The 10241-nt window shown below is 34.2% G+C and overlaps 1 long non-coding RNA gene across 1 annotated transcript; it reads left to right on the forward strand.

The window, feature by feature from the left end:
• Positions 1 to 2049: 2049 nt before the first annotated feature.
• LOC25480242 (uncharacterized) lies at positions 2050 to 2704 on the forward strand. The gene is made up of 2 exons (XR_003008506.1): positions 2050 to 2190; positions 2361 to 2704. It is a non-coding gene; the product is annotated as an uncharacterized lncRNA (long non-coding RNA).
• The last annotated feature ends 7537 nt before the right edge of the window (positions 2705 to 10241 follow it).

The raw sequence follows: 10241 nt of genomic DNA on the forward strand, positions 1-10241 counted from the left end.
TACAATACATTACACAAAGCTATAGGGCGCCAATCCTTCATAGTGGTTTGAATGTTACCCTCTAGAATGAGAGCTATATTTGTTGCATTCAAAGAAGCCGGGAACTGACCTATTTCTAACCACTCACAACAATCCTTAAAATGTCTTTGATACAATTTGACTAGAAATGTTGATAGAACCCTGGGTTATAACCATCAGGACCAGGACATTTGTCCGGGTGCATCGAAAAAATTGCATCTCTAAATTCTTCCTTTGAGAAAGGTGCAGTAAGTAAAGCATTATCAGTGTCAGTTACAGAGTGTCGAATAACATCCACCACATGTGCGATATTAATGTGCTTTATTTGAAATAAATCCAAAAAGTAATTCTTTATTATATTACTCATTCCGGGATTATTAGTAACTTTGACACCGTGATCATTTTCTAAAGAAAGAATGTGATTTACCTTTTTTCTAGTAGTAGCAGAGGCATGAAAAAAATTTGTATTTCGGTGTCCTTCCTTATATCAATGAGTTTTTCCCCATTGACGCCAATATACATCCTCTTGCATTAGTAACCTGGCCATCTGTTTACGCAAGGACAACAACTGAACTTGATTTGCACCAGGTTATTATTACGAGAAAGGCGTAGCTTTTTGTGACAATCATCAATATCTTTCTTCAATTTGTTACAATGATCCTAACTCCAAGAATGAATATCTTCTGCACACCTGTTGAGACGGTGAATGACTGTATCGTCGTTATACAACAACCGACTATCTTTCAACATATCATCAAAACCCGGTTCATGCTTCCAAGAATTTTCAAACCGAAAACTACATTGGGCACAATGAGGAATGGGTAGTGATCTGATGCTGGAGTAGGAAGATTTTCGAGTTTGGCACTAGGGAAGAGGTCAAACCAAACGTTATTATCTAGTCTTTCTTCAACCGCACGAGGGGTGCCTATAGTCTTGAACCAAGTAAACGGATAACCCTCAACTGAAAAATCAGATTAACCAGAATCCATAACAGCCTGACAAAAGCCATTAATCAACCAGTTAGAACGATTCGTCCTACCACGTTTCTCACTCGCATCCATGATGTCGTTGAAATCACCAAAAATGCACCAAGGATGAGAGGACCGTTGAGACAACTGCCGAAGGAAATCCCAAGCAGCCCGTCTCCTACTCCTATTAGGATAACCATAGTAACCTGTCGGTTGCCAACTACCTTTTTCATCATCTAGAATTTCAACAGTAATACGATTATTCGAATAATCAATGATTTGACAATTAAAAAAACTATTAAAATTAAATAAGTATTAAATTTAAAAGGTCCGAATTTTATAGAGACCAAAAATATATTTAATTATTTTATAAAAAAGTAATTTAGGTTGTTTAGATACAACCATATAAAAAGATTTTTTTAGTTACAAAATCACTTCAATCTTTTGAAAGCTAACTCTTTCATCTAAATATGATTTTCTGTTACAAAATGGTAAATATATGTTGATGTGTCAAAAAATTAAGATGAGGTAAAATTGTATTTTTGCTAGTTATTATCTTTAATATACGCTGCTATATTTTATTAACATGGATGTTGTGAATAAGTTTGTAAATTCATCTTTTTTGGTTTTATTGATTTTTTTTTGTGCAACCCTCCAATTCACAGGAAAAAGAGACATTGATAATTTGTGTCGTTAGATGTATTCGGTTGAATGTTGTTTTTATATTATTTTTGTTTGACAAGGTTGTTTTTTAGTTAAAAGGTAAAAATAATATCATTATTCACAAGCCTTGCCTTTTCAGTTATAAGACATGAGCCTTGCCTTTTCAGTTATAAGACGAAAACACGCCGAAGAGAGATTATATAAACATTGTCACCTATTGTACCAGAGTGAATATTTATTTATTTTTTGATGAAAGGGAATGAAACAATTTTAATTTCATGAGGGAGCTATAGTGTCAGTTGGTATATGGACCTCTCTATAAATTGTTAAATATAGCCATTTCTTTTTTCCTAATAATTAACGTAGGGAGCTATAGTGTCTGCTAGTATATGGACCTCTATAAATTGTTGCATGTAACAAGGAATTAATGCAACACTAAGCTAAGTTCATAACAAATAATTTTAGCTTATTATTTCTTTTGATCAAACAATGACTTATGTTAAGCTTGTTACTTTGGCTGTCTTCATGCTCACCACATTCTGTATGTATATTTTTTTTTAATATTGCGCTCATCTTTCTCACCGATATATTTATATGTTATGAAAAATTAGTATACTACATGCTCAATTTAATACCAAACTTTCCTAAATATATACGTTATATGCATAGATATGTATTGGTTCCAACTTTAACTTTCTTTGCAATTTGCAGTAATCGTCGAGACGATGAACATTGAAGCAAGGCTGTGTCCAACCGCCGGTACGGCTTGTTCACAACGTAGGGGGAATTCATGCGGCGGCATCGAGTGTATTTGTGTCTCTCAGGGGTATCCTTATGATGGAGGTATATGCAAGTCACGCAATTGAAAAAGACTACTTGAGGATGGCTTTGGAAATTGCCACTTAAGAATTATATGTCTCAAAAACTAAAAACCAACCATGCATGTTATCATGCATGCATCTACTACTTTAAATAAAACAACCTTTGTTTTCAATTGATCAATTGTATTTCTTCGATATCTGTCTGGATTTTAATAGATGATTTTGATTCGTACATTACTCGTTCTTTTAATTTTGCACGTTATAATTTGATTGCTGTTTTAATTCTTGCAATGTTTAAATTTCATTTTTATATGGAACGAAACATAAAACTAATCCGTGTAACAAATCATGATAGAGCCGGCCGTAAAACGATAAAATACTAATGTAAACACAGAATAAGCAAAAATACGACAATGTAAGCTGATACATTAATTTTTGTTGACCACTTTTTGTTTATATTTTAAGATGGAGACTGGTTTATAAAATCGTTTGGTTAATTTACCGATGACTATTACATTGCTTTCGAACTTGTTATTTGTTGATTTCAGAATTTGCTAAATTCTGCGTGATTTAGTCAATGAAAAGTTGTTTTTAGTACTCCATTGATGATAAATGGTTATATAAAATGTTGGAGTTTCAAAACGATTTTTTTACTGAATTTCGAAAAAATACACATGATATACCCGCAGTTTAAATTTTCATCGGACTTTGATTGCCACTAAAATTTAAATTGGTGTTTTATGTAGAGACTATAACGAGAATTTAAACTCATTATATATATATAGGGATAGGATCAAATGATACCATGGTGTCAAAATTAGTTTGACACCAAATCTCATCCATTCATTATATTTAATCCAAAGGTTTAAAGCTATCCTTGTATAATTCTCCTACACCAATTTCTCTCTTTATCACCTAATTAAAAAAAAATCTTTATTATAAATTCATTATCAATCCTTTCCTCTTTTCCCCATTTTTACTACTTATTATTCTTATTTAGTCTTAAAAAAAATTCATGATTATGATTGATTGGATTCAGTCATCACCACGGATAATTATATAAATTGCATTAAAAAAATTACATATTCAATCAAAAGACCAAAATGATTCTTTTTCTTTCACCATTGTTGCTATCTAACCTCTCAAAAATTGTTGCTAATTAGATTATTTTATCACTGATCATATTGTTTAAGCTTAATTACCTCAACAACAGTAAGCTTCAACGTCTTCTAAAAAAAAAATTAAAACAATTTTTTTTTTTTTTGAAGAAAAAATGTAAAGTAATAAAAAAGGGTAACGATGGTTGCTACGAACAGTAAAAAAGACGAAATGCACGAGTGTATGTTGTCCGTTGATTTTCACAACTGCACATGTTATATGCTTACTTTTCTTTTGTCAATCTCTTCGTTCAATATGACAATGCTCAATGAAAAAAAAAAAAGTAATAATAAAAAAATGAGAGAAAAAAATGATTGATAATGAATTTATGACAATAAATGTTTTCCTTTTTTTCTTAATTAGATGTTAAAGGGAAAAATTGGTGTAGGAGAATTATTTTGTGGATAGTTTTAAACCTTTGAATTAAATGTGATGAATGGATGAAATTTGGTGTCAAACTAATTTTGACACCATGGTGTCATTTGATCCTATCTCATATATATATATATATATATATAGGGATAGGATCAAATAACACTAAGATGTCAAATTAATCTTGACACCAAATCTCAACCATTCTTTAATATTTGATCAAAGGCTCATATTAATTCATTAATGTAACTCACGTGACTATTATTATTTCCAATTTTGTGTCTTCTTCAACCTTTAGGTTTTCCTAATTCATGTATATTCTAAAAAAAAAAACTTCATAATGAGAAATTAATGACCACTGCGTTTGCTTTCATATCATTGGTCACTTGTTCTAAAAAATATGTTTACATATGCAATTATTCACGTGATATGCTTGAGAAAATTTTATCTTTTATTTATTTTAGAATATACATTTTTATGGATGTAAGGATTTAAAATTTGGATTGAAACAAGAAGCACCGTTTATGTACCAATACCATGCATTCATATACTGTAGGAGTTTTTTGTTTATAGTGATATTATGTTATGAACATGAAATGTATATAATGACAAAATTTTGTTGTATTTTCCGTTTAACACCATGTTTCTATCATTTGATATTGTTAGAGATGTTAATCTCATTAACCTCATGAATTTTTAGTTTAAAAAAAAAAAAAATACCGTTAAAATAGATCGGATGTTGAATTGTGGCACACGATCTGTTAAGTTCAGATTCAAAAGGTTTATGTTTGAAAAAAAAATTACATGCTAGCTAATGTTTGATTCAAGTGAAGGATAAACATAAAAACAATTAACCATGAAATAATTCTTTCGTATGATAACATAGTGCAGAACATCTCATTGAGAAGAAGATGGGTCTCTTTTAAGAAACAAGAGGGTTTTTAGGAAAGGAAAATATTGAATGTTGAGTATCCACATTATGATCTTATTGAATAAATTCTGGCCTTTGGATTAAGAGTAGTGAACGGTTGAGATTTGGTGTCAACGAATCCGTTGACAACTGGTGTCAATGGATCCTAACTCTCTCTCTCTCTCTCTCTATCTCTCTCTCTCTCTCTCTCTCTCTCTCTCTATATATATATATATATATATATATATATATATATATATATATATATATATATATTTCTGTTTTATGCATTGTCTTTACCAACTGAGCTAAGCTTACGATGACACTCATTATATATTATTCCTAAAGTGAAGGAAGAATGTAACGCCCCGTTACCCAAAAACAATTAAATAATAATAATAATTAATTCAACATCAGAGTAATTCCACAAACGGGCATGCTACACTACATTTCAAATTTTCTTAAATAGCATATGAAACTATTTAATTAAACAACTTTCAACATCATTAAACTTGCAGCGGATTATTATCAACCATCAACAACTGTTTAAAACCTCGAAATAATATCTTAGCATAAAGCCTAACAACAAATTCGATCATCATAGGGCCATAACATCAAATTCCAAAATTGATACATAGGAAAGAAAACAATTCATAACAATAAATCCCATGCCACGTATCAGAGCCCTAGACACGACTCTTGAGCCACCACCAACTACTCAGGATCAGCTACAAGTTACCCATAGGAAGCGTAACATTTTCAAGCAGAAGGGGTGAGATTCATAACAATAAAATATAGATATTAAAATCTTCAATTGAATCTAACACCCTATAACATCAAATACATCATCTTGTAAATATAAATAAATAATTCACAAGCAACAACAACATCATCAAAATCCACCCATCACAATATGTATACAAATATATATTCATCAACAACATCATCATCATCAATGTGGAAACTACAACCAACAACTAAGACTCATGCATGACATAACCACACCACTAAGACTCCTCAACTATGTGAATGTGCATGTGGTACCAGACAGGACCGAGGCCCTCACCGCTTTTGAATGGTTAAAGTATTCATCAGGACCGAAGCCCTCACCGCTGTGAACAACTAGTGCTCTAGGACATGAGTCCTCTCCGCTGTTTATGCATATGCAATGGACCTACTTGTTTATATCTACATAGAACTTGACCATGCATACATACTCCATATGACTCCATTTTAAACAACATGTATGATTCAATAACTTTAGCATACATAACAGTCATCAGCAACAACATCAATTAGAGATCCAACCATCCAGAAATATGCACAATTAAATATAACTATGCTTAAAACAACAACATTCAATCACTACCATTCATGCAAGCAAAACAGCACACAAAGCTGGGTAGCTCGCCTCGCGAGCACATCTGCTCGCTATGGCGAGTTCACAAAACTGGTTGCTCGCCATAGCGAGTTCAAGGCGAACTCAAGGCGAGTAAAAAATAGGTACTCTCGGGAATTTGACATTTTTCTCACTCAAACCTCAATTCTAAGCTCCCTATTCATCTTTTTAACCTAAAACTTGCTCCAGTCATCATTAAAATCATTTAGGTATATTAAACCATCCCCAAAACATCTTATAACAACAATTTGAAAATCAAGTTTTGATCTGGCTTGCTCGCCATGGCAAGTTGGTCTGCTCGTGAGGCGAGCCATGAAGTTGCTCACTCGCGAGGCGAGCACAAGCTACTCGCGAGGCGAGCGATGAACTTTTGTACGGGCAGAAAACTGGTTTTTCCCCAAAATCCCATTTTTCTTCAATTCACTCCCCAAATTGGTTTACAGATGTGAATTAACTTGCTGTATACACTCAGAACCTATTTTTAACATCAGGACAACAATCTATACCTCAAAATCATCATTTCCTCACAAAACCCCAAAATCCCCAATCCTCACCAAAACTCTGTTAAACACAAAATCAGAATTTAATAACTATACTACTGAAGCAAACCTCACCCTTACCTTAGAAATTGCAGAAGAAATGTGCAGCAAAATGATTCCTTGGCTCTAACTTGCTCTTCTCTCCCTCTTCTCCCAAAGGTTGGTTTTCACGTAAAACTGCTTCTGACATCTATTTCCTAACTTCCCTCTTACTTAACTCCCATCATTTTCACTTAACTCCCCATTAATTTTAATAAATTCTATTAACTCCCCAAACACCAAAATAAATAATATTTCTCACTTATTCTAATTATTATTAAAATAAACCATATAATAAAATAAACACACCACATAAATCACCAAAAATCATATATATATATATATATATATATATATAGACTCCACATAAATCAAAAATAAATAACACAACGATTAGAGTGTTACAACTCTCCCCAAATTACAGAATTTCGTCCTCGAAATCTTACCTCAAACAAACAACTCCGGGTACGACTCCCGCATCTTACTCTCCAGCTCCCAAGTCAAACTTTCACCAGTCGCTCCACCCCAAACGAATCTCACAAGAGGTATCTCTTTACCTCTCAAGGACTTCACCTTACGATCATCAATCCTCAATGGCATAGTCTCAACTGTCAGGTTGTCTCTAACCTGTACATCATCCCTTGGAATCACATGCGAAAGATCCGCCACATACTTCCGAAGCTGTGACACATGAAACACATCATGCAAGTTCGAAAGATGTGGTGGCAAACCAGCTCTATAAGCCACTGTTCCCACCCTCTCTGAAATCTGATACGGACCGATGAACTTAGGAGTCAACTTCCTCGACTTCAACGCACGTCCAACACCCGTCAAAGGAGTGACCCTCAGAAAAACATGATCACCCTCCTGAAACTCAAGAGCCTTTCTTCACTTGTCATGGTAACTCTTCTGTCGACTCTGCGAAGCTTTCATCTTTTCCCTTATCAACCTAACTTTCTCAGTAGTCTCATGAACCAAATCTGGTCCCAACACAACATTTTCACCTGACTCAAACCAACATAAAGGAGTCCTACACCTCCGACCATACAAGGCTTCGAACGGTACCATCCCAATACTCGAGTGATAGCTGTTGTTATAAGTGAACTCAATCAATGGCAGGTGACTATCCCAAGCTCCACCTTGCTCAAGTACACACACCCTCAACAAATCTTCCAATGATTGAATCGTCCTCTCCGACTGACCATCTGTTTGAGGATGATAAGCCGAACTCAACCTCAACTTCGAACCCAAAGCGTCCTGTAAACTCTTCCAGAACCTAGAAGTGAACCTCAGATCCCTATCCGACACAATACTTGACGATACACCGTGCAGCTTCACAATACTATGAACATAAATCTCTGCCAACTGTGCTACCGGATAACTGATATTGATAGGAATGAAGTGTGCCGACTTCGTCAACCGGTCGACAACAACCCAAACAGCGTCATGCCCTCTCGGAGTGTTCGGTAAACTCGTCACGAAATCCATAGAGATACTGTCCCACTTCCACTCCGGTACATCCAACGGTGTCAACAACCCTGCAGGCTTCTGATGCTCAACCTTGGACTTCTGACAAATCAAACAAGCATACACAAATTGAGCAACATTTCTTTTCAAACCGGACCACCAAAACAGTTTCTTCAGATCATGGTACATCTTTGTAGCCCCCGGGTGAATACTCAACCTACTCTTGTGACTCTCCTCAAGAATCAACTTCTTCAAATCATCATGATCAGGAATACAAACTCTTCCTTTGAACCTCAGCACACCCTGATCATCAACCTTAAAGTCACTATCCTCAGTGTCACTACCAATAGTCATCAAATCAACAAATTTCAAATCTATTTTCTGAGCTTCTCGGATACTGTTCAAGAAATTACTATCAATCTTCAGCATCCCCAACTGTATACTCTGAGATGACAATTCACAGACAAGACTCAGGTCTCTAAACTGTTCCAACAATTCAAATTCTTTCACCATTGATGAGATAAAACCGCAAGTGCACGGTCTTACCGAAGTAGTAAAATATGAGTATCGTTCCGACAGGGAGTTATGAATTCAATTAACTTTTAATAATGATTAGATGAAAGTTTCAAAGGTTAAAAGTTTGGATTTTTAATTATAAGAAAATAAAAGAAAAGATAAAAGCCTTGGAATCATTGGTTCATCCTAATGACAAGTCCTTCACAAACCAAACTATTAAACTTATAACCTTATGTTAGACCTAATTTCTCAAGATAGTTTCTCTTTTGTTCCTCTAGCAATCAAGCCTATTTCGCTGACTTGATTACTATTAGATTTTGGTTCCTTTAACGACCAAGCCTATTTCGCTGACTTGATCATTATTAGTTCCCTTAAAGATCGAAACTATATGTCTCAAAGATTGCAAAGCCTATTTCGCTGACTTTGCAATCTTTGTCTAAATTCACTTGTTCGAATATCAAAGCTCCACTTTCGTTTTATGAATTGATATTTGAGATGATGGATAAACAATTATCAAACCCTCCACTTTCGTTTCCACAGTTTGATAATGGTTGATCCATGTTAAAGCGGTGAATTTAGATAAGGAATTAGGGTTACATAAGATTAAGGTTTAAAGCTTGGTTTGATTAGGATTATGTCATTAGACTTATCCAACAATCCCAAGACAAGAGAAGTCTACTCACTGACGTTCATCGTAGACAAGGAGAAGAAGAGAGAAAGCATAAAAGTAAATAACAATAAAGTAAATGAACTTTTATTAGAAAACAATTGTCACATATTGCATTCCAAGAAAAGATGAATAATTGTGATGGCTAGCTACTCTATTTATAGCACACATTTGACTTAAAATCTAAGCAAGTATATTCTAAGAATATTCCACGAGAGATTGCGCACTAAAATAGAATAGCTCAGAATCCAAGCAAAAGCAGCAAAAGGTGTTCTGGAGGGTGGCACGGCCGTGCCAAGGCTAGCACGGGCCGTGCCAGACTTCTGACTTGTGGGAGACGTATTTTGTCTCTCAATCTTCATATTTTCGTGTCCAATCGGCTCCAAATCCCTTTCTTTTGCTCCAAGATTCAATCCATCCAATATTCTTTCCTGAAATATAATAAATTGCAATTTAAAGTAAACTATCCTAAAAAGGAAATAATACTAATATAAAATTATATAAAATCTAAATAAAACTAAACTAAAAAGCATATTAAAATAGTATATAAATGACTCATCAAACTCCCCCACACTTGAATCTTTGCTTGTCCTCAAGCAAAAGGCATAAACATAGTAGCACTAACAGTTATATCAAATGACAATTTCAATTAAAGCACATGTCTCCTCAAGGGCTTAAATCCCAAATGTACACTAATCACAAAC

The sequence above is a fragment of the Medicago truncatula genome, chromosome 3 (assembly GCF_003473485.1).
Source record: "Medicago truncatula cultivar Jemalong A17 chromosome 3, MtrunA17r5.0-ANR, whole genome shotgun sequence".
In the NCBI taxonomy this organism is placed as follows: Eukaryota; Viridiplantae; Streptophyta; class Magnoliopsida; order Fabales; family Fabaceae; genus Medicago; species Medicago truncatula.